The 7,730-nt window shown below is 41.7% G+C and overlaps 1 protein-coding gene across 1 annotated transcript in view; it reads right to left on the reverse strand.

Annotated features, from left to right (window-relative positions):
* Positions 1–7,292, reverse strand: part of trmt9b (tRNA methyltransferase 9B) — a 35,888-nt gene extending 28,596 nt beyond the window's left edge. The window contains exon 1 of the mRNA XM_029714313.1: positions 7,217–7,292. The gene's annotated coding sequence lies outside the window, so the exon portion shown is untranslated. The remainder of the gene's footprint in view (positions 1–7,216) is intronic.
* Positions 7,293–7,730: the final 438 nt, after the last annotated feature.

Raw genomic sequence — 7,730 nt, forward strand, 5'->3', positions numbered from 1 at the left:
TTTTACAAATGAATATCTAATCTGAGAACATGGCAACAATGTTCTGTGTACTTCAAAAAGAAAGGAGGACCAAGGCACTCTTCATATAATTGATTAAAATGCCTTTATTAGTATGGCATGTTCAATAGAAACAATGTTTATAAAAAAACGACGCGTTTCGGCTGTATGGCCTTCATCAGGGTGTACAAAGAAATAATACAATGTTCTCTGTTTAACAGCTTTTCCAATTAACCCTAATTTGAAGGGGGAGTGGTTAAAATTGATTGGACACACCTAGTAAGCAATAGTATACACACTTTAAAGTGTGTCTACCAACATTTACTATTGTGTACCTTAGTAGCGCTTCCCTTCCTCCTCTTTCTACAATGTTCTGTGTACGTTTGGTGGGACGTTGATGGGATATTCTCCTAACCCACAGAAAACTGGATACATGAATATTCTTGCAACATTCTCATGAAACGTGTCTAACAATATCTTAAATTCTGGGAACATGGTAACCACGTTCTGTGTAAATTCTACTTGGAATTAAGGAGATGGTCTCTTGGAAACATTACTTGCACATCACAGTAACATTCCTATGAAAATTATAGTTCATGACCTAATGAGACTCTTAAAGGAATGTTCTCTAAAATTGTGGGAAAGTTTGTTGTTAACTGGGAACTCACCGGTCCTGTCAAACAAAACTGTTCAAAGGAGCATGGTTCATGCTCTCTCTCTCCCTCAAATGCACACTGATCTGCATGTACAATCATCACAATACTACAGGAACAATAAACAAATCACTGCTAATATGCAGGAAGGTGCTTTTCCATGAACCAGTTGGGCTGGGATTGCCATATACTACCACGAGATTAGAAGATATACCTGGCAGGACACTCCATTAACCTGATATGGATAGGGAGCAGTATTTTCACGGCCGGATGAAAAAACGTACCCGATTTAAACTGGTTACTACTCTTGCCCAGAAACGAGAATATGCATATTATTAGTAGATTTGGATAGAAAACACTCTGAAGTTTCTAAAACTGTTTGAATGGTGTCTGTGAGTATAACAGAACAGGCAAAAACCTGCGAAAAAGTCAACCAGGAAGTGTAGGATCTGAGAAATGTAGTTCTTCTTTCTAGTCCCTTTCGATACTGTGCTGTTACGTTGCACTTTCTAAGGCTTCCATTGGCTGTCTAAAGCCTTCAGAAAGTGGATTGAGCCTTCTCCTGTCTCTGGACAGAGTATAGGAGCTCAGTTACTGAGTGGTCTGCCTGAGGACAAAGAGATTGGATATGCGCGTTCCCCCGAGCACGCTGTTTTTTCTTTTCCTCCTTGAATGAATACACTATTGTCCAGTTGGAATATTATCACAATTTTACGTTAAAAATACCATAAAAATGTATTTTAAATAGCGTTTGACATGCTTCTAAGTACGGTAATGGAACATTCGGACTTTTTGTGTCTCGAATTGCGCTCGCGCGTTACCCTTTGGATAGTGACCTGAACGCACGAACAAAACGGAGGTATTTGGACATAACTATGGATTATTTTGAACAAAAAACAACATTTCTTGTGGAAGTAGCAGTCCTGGGAGTGCATTCTGACAAAGATCAGCAAAGGTAATACAATATTTCTAATACTAATTCTGAGTTTAGGTTGCCCTGAACTTGGCGGATGTCTGAATAGCTCACCGTGATGGCGAGCTATGCACTCAGAATATTGAAAAATGTGCTTTCGCCTAAAAGCTATTTTAAAATCTGACACAGCGATTGCATAAAGGAGTTCTGTATCTATAATTCTTAAAATAATTGTTATGTATTTTGTCAACGTTTATGATGAGTATTTTTGTAAATTCCCAGGAAGTTTTTGGTGGGAATACATTTTCTGAACATCACGCGCCAATGTAAAAAGCTGTTTTTGGATATAAATATGAACTTGATTGAACAAAACATACATGTATTGTATAACAAAATGTCCTAGGAGTGTCATCTGATGAAGATCAAAGGTTAGTGCTTCATTTAGCTGTGTTTTGGGTTTTATTGACATATATCCTTGCTTGGAAAATGGCTGTGGTTATTGTGGTCTATGTACTCTCCTAACATAATCTAATGTTTTGCTTTCGCTGTAAAGCCTTTTTGAAATCGGACAACGTGGTTGGATTCAGGAGAGGTTTATCTTTCAAATGGTGTAAAATAGTCGTATGTTTGAAAAATTGAAATTATTGGATTTTTGAGGATTTTGTATTTCGCGCCATGCGATCCCATTGGCTGTTGGCTAGGGGTTCCGAGACCAGAGACTCTTGTTTCTCATGGTCGGAGAGTCCTTTAGGTGCCTTTTGGCAAACTCCAAGCTTGCTGTCATGTGCTGTTTACTGAGGAGTGGCTTCCGTCTGGCCACTCTACCATAAAGGCCTGATTGGTGGAGTGATGCAGAGATGGTTGTCCTTCTGGAAGGTTCTCCCATCTCCACAGAGGAACTCTGGAGCTCTATCAGTGACCATCGGGTTCTTGGTCACCTCCCTGATCAAGGCCCTTCTCACCCGAATGCTCAGTTTGGCAGGCGGCCAGCTCTAGGAAGAGTCTTGGTGGTATCAAACATTTTCCATTTAAGAATGATGGAGGCTACTGTGTTCTTGGGGACCTTCAATGCTGCAGACATTTTTTGGTGTCCTTCCCCAGATCTGTGCCTCGACACAATCCAGTCTCGGACAATTCCTTTGACCTCATGGCTTGGTTTTTGCTCGGACATGCACTGTCAACTGTGGGACCTTATATAGTCAGGTAAGTGCCTTTCCAAATCATATCCAATCAATTGAATTTACCACAGGTGAACTCCAATCAAGTTGTAGAAACATCTGAAGGATGATCAATGGAAACAGGATGCACCTGAGCATAATTTCGAGTCTTGCAGCAAAGGGCCTGAATACTTATGTAAATGAGGTATTTCTGTTTAAAAATATATATACACATTTGCAAAAATGTGTCATTATGGGGTATCGTGTGTAGATTGATGACATTTTATTATTTAATACATTTTAACATAAGGCTGTAACGTAACATAGGGAAAAAGTCAAGGGGTCTGAATATTTTCTGAATGCACTATATACACTGAGTATACCAAACATTAGGAACACCTTCCAAATATTGAGTTGCACCCCCTTTTCCCCTCAGAACAGCCTCAATTCGTTGGGGCATGGACTCTACAGGTGTCGAAAGCGTTGCACAGGGATACTGGCCCATGTTGACGCCAATGCTTCCCACAGTTGTCAAATTGTCTGGATATCCTTTGGGTGGTGGCCTATTCTTGATACACACGGGAAACTGTTGAGCATGAATAACCCAGCTGTGTTGCAGTTCTTGACACAAACCGGTGAGTCTGGCACCTACTACCATACCCAGTTCAAAAGGACTTACATTTTTTGTCGTCAACCTCTGAATGGTAAACACAATCCATATCTCAATCGTCTCAAGACTTAAAAATCCTTATTTAACCGGTCTCCTCCACAACTACACTAATTGAAGTGGATTTAACAAGTGACATCAATAAGGGATCATAGCTTTCACCTGGCCAGTCTATGTCATGAAAAGAGCATGTTCTTAATGTTTTGTATACTCAGTGTATAGTGCACTACTTTTGACAAACACACCCTAATCCCTATATTTAGTGCACTACTTTTGACAGAGACCTGGCAGCATGGTGCCAGGACAACAACCTCTCCCTTAACCTCAGCAAAACAAAGGAGCCGGTTGTGGACTACAGGAAACAGAGTGGCAAGCAAGCCCCCATCCACGTTGAGCGCTTAAAGTTCCTCGGTGTCCACATCACTAAGGAATTAACATGGTCCACACACACAGTTGTGAAGAGGTCACTACAGTACCACCCAAGCCATAGACTGTTCTCTCTGCTACCGCACAGCAAGCAGTTCCTGTCCACCAAGTCTGAACCAACAGGTCCCTGAACAGCTTCTACCACCACTGCTAAATAGCTCATCAAAAAGGTTACCCGGACTACCTGCATTGACAATTTTTTGCACTAACTCTCTTGCACTGACTCTACACACCCACCCACACATAACATGCGCACACATGCATACTGATGCCACACACATACGCTGCTGCTACTGTCTATTATCTATCTTGTTGCCTAGTCCCTGTACCCCTACTGATATGTATACTGAACAAAACACACAACATGCAACAACTTCAAAGACTTTTCTGAGTTACATTTCATATAAAGGAAATCAGTCAACTGAAATAAATAAATTAGGCCCTAATGTTTGTATTTCACATGACTGGGCAGGGGCACAGCCATGGGTAGGCCTGAGAGGGCATTGGCCCACCCACTGGGGAACCAGGCCCACCTACTGGGGAGCCAGGCCCACCTACTGGGGAGCCAGGCCCACCTACTGGGGAGCCAGGCCCACCTATTGGGGAGCCAGGCCCACCTACTTTTCCCCACAAAAGGGGTTTATTACAGTTAGAAATACTCCTTTATTTCAGATCATGAAACATGGGAACAGCACTTTACATGTTGCGTTTATATTTTTGTATATCTACTTCAATTACCTCGTACCCCAGGGTATAGCCATGTTATTTTCACTCGTTATTGTTCTTAGTTTTACTCGTTATTCACTATGTATTTATTCCTCATGTCACTATTTTTCATTAACTCTGAATTGTTAGAAAAGGCCCCATCAGTAAGCATTTCACTGTTAGCCTACACCTGTTGTTTGCGAAGCATGTGACAAATAAGGACCAATTCCACGGAGGAATTCAAAGGAAACACATATTTCATATAGAATATTTGATTCATTAAACAGACTGGAAAAATGTATGAGGAAATTGCAATTAGTTAATTGTATTCTTATCTATTTTAATACTCCTTTCTCCGTTTCAAAACACTAATAAAACAATGCTGGGCAGCAAAATGGACCAAAGACTTGATTTAATCTTGGATTTGTCACTTGTTTTTTTCTTCGTCTGCAGAGGCACCTTTGCACATGCACAATAAAATGCAAACAGGAATAAACAAACGAATGAACAAAAACGTCTTAAAAATGTAACTTCACAAATAAAATCTACAACACTGTTTTTTCCTTGTCACAGAATGAAAAAACACCAGAAAAATACTGAAAAATGACCGATACAGTACTACTAAAAGTTAATTCCAAACATTCACTTTGACAGTTAGAGCTGGTGCGATATCTTAAAGTTGGGAGATAAAAGCTATACAACTGCCTCCCCAGCACAGGGGGGAAAAAAGGCAAGAGAGACTATATACATTACTTGAATCAGTTTGGATCGTTCACGTGGTCGGCGACACACATAACAATGTTAGACAAACCAAGGTGGATGTGTGTGTGGCAAAGCTTAACAACTGAACATAAGGGCGGATACACACAGCCTAGGCAGATCAATGTACAGCTCCTCTCCATCTGTTCTCATCCTTTAACCTTGGAGAAAAAACATGATCTCTGTCTCATCTTCTCCTGCCCGTCTTCCGTCGCACCTGGGCACAACAACAGCATGGAGATCCTGGTTAGAAAGCCCACTAGATATACAGCACCAGTCAAAAGTTCAGACGAACCTACTCATTCAAGGGTTTTTCTTTATAATAGTGAAGACATCAACACTAGGAAATAACACATATGGAATCATGTAGTAACCAAAGTGTTAAACAAATCAAAATATATTTAATATTTTAGATTCTTCAAAGTAACCACTCTTTACCTCGATGACAGCTGTGCACACCCTGACATTCTCTCAACCAGCTTCATAAGGAATGTTTTTCCAACAGTCTTGAAGGAGTTCCCACATACGCTGAGCACTTGTTGGCTGCTTTTCCTTCACTCTGGAGGCCAGGTCATCTGATGTAGCACTCTCCTTAGTCAAATAGCGCTTACACAGCCTGGAGGTGTGTTGGGTCATTGTCCTGTTGAAAAACAAATGATAGTCCCACTTAGCGCAAACCAGAAGGGATGGCATATCGCTGGAGAATGCTGTGGTAGCCATGCTGGTTAAGTGTGCCTTGAATTCTAAATAAATCACAGACAGTGTCACTAGCAAAGCACCCCCACACCTCCTCCTCCATGCTTCATGGTGGGAACCACACATGCAGAGATCATCAGTTCACCTACTCTGTGTCTCACAAAAGACACGGTGGTTAGAACCAAAAATCTCAAATTTGGACTCATCAGACCAAAATGACAGATGTCCACCGGTCTAATGTCCATTGCTCGTGTTTCTTGGCGCAAGCAAGTCTCTTCTTCCTATTGGTGTCCTTTAGTAGTGGCTTCTTTGCAGCAAATCGACCATGAAGGCCTGATTCACGCAGTCTTCTCTGAACAGTTGAACAGCTGATGTTGAGATGTGTCTGTTACTTTAACTCTGTGAAGCATTTATTTGGGCTGCAATCTGATGAACTTATCCTCTGCAGCAGAGGTAACTCTGGGTCTTCCTTTCCTGTGGCGGTCCTCATGAGAGCCAATATCATCATAGTGCTTGATATTGTTTTACGATTGCACTTGAAGAAACGTTCAAAGTTCTTGAAATTTTCCAGATTTACTGACCTTCATGTCTTAAAAGTAATGATGGACTGTCGTTTCTCTTTGCTTATTTGAGCTGTTCTTGCCATAATATGGACTTGGTCTTCTGTATACCACCCCTACCTTGTCACAACACAACTGATGCATTAAGAAGGAAAGAAATTACACAAATTAACATTTAACAAGGCACACCTGTTAATTGAAATGCATTCCAGGTGACTACCTCATGAAGCTGGTTGAGAGAATGCCAAGAGTGTGCAAAGCTGTCATCAAGGCAAATTTGTTTAACACTTTTTTTGGTTACTACATGATTCCATATGTGTTATTTCATAGTTTTGATGTCTTCACTATTATTCTACAATGTAGAAAACAGTAAAAATAAAGAAAAACCCTAGAATGAGTAGGTGTTCCAAACTTTTGACTGGTAGTGTATATAAAGACTTTACCAGCACGGCTGAGAGATGGCACATTGAGGTGGGTGAGAATTGAGAGAGGCGGGTCAAGGGGTGGAGGAGTATGTGAACGAGGGTGACGAGGTGGCTGAGAGGAGAGGGGTGGGTGAGGGAGTGTAGGGTCAGGTGGAGAGGTGGAGGTGAGGCGGGGACTGGAGGTCGAGGGGGAGGTAGGTGAGGGGTGGAGAGTGTGTGTGGGGGGGGGGGGCAGAGGTGAGTGAGGGGACTACTTACTTTGGGTGTGGTCTTGCTCTCCTCCTCTTCCTGGCTCTGAGACATCTCCTCCACCTCTGACTCGTTCTCTTTACTCAAACGCCCTGTGCGCCTGAAACACACAGCAGGTCATTGTACAACAGCCAGCTCCTCACTGAGTAACAGGGTTAACATTGAAGTCAAATCAAAACAAAAAACTAAAACCTGCAAACAGCAACTCAAGGCACTGAATTAATTCAAAATATAAAGGATAATGAATGAAGTTGAAGAAAATGCCACGAGTTACAGATTTTTCTTGGCTGGATGTTGCCGATGTTGCCGTTTTTCTTGGCTTTTCTGTGGCGTGGATTCTGCAGAGTCGTCTGTGGCCTCTGAGGCCTCCAGTCTGTAAAAGAACACATACATCAACAAAATGTCACAAAAGATTCCCCATCCACACCTTCTCTTTCAAGAGATTAGGAGCATGTTAGGAGTTGGCTATCGATTTATCAACCTATCAATGTGTCCATTTAGACCAGGGGCCTGAAACCTGCGG

The sequence above is a fragment of the Salmo trutta genome, chromosome 26, assembly GCF_901001165.1.
Source record: "Salmo trutta chromosome 26, fSalTru1.1, whole genome shotgun sequence".
NCBI classification, from domain to species: Eukaryota; Metazoa; Chordata; class Actinopteri; order Salmoniformes; family Salmonidae; genus Salmo; species Salmo trutta.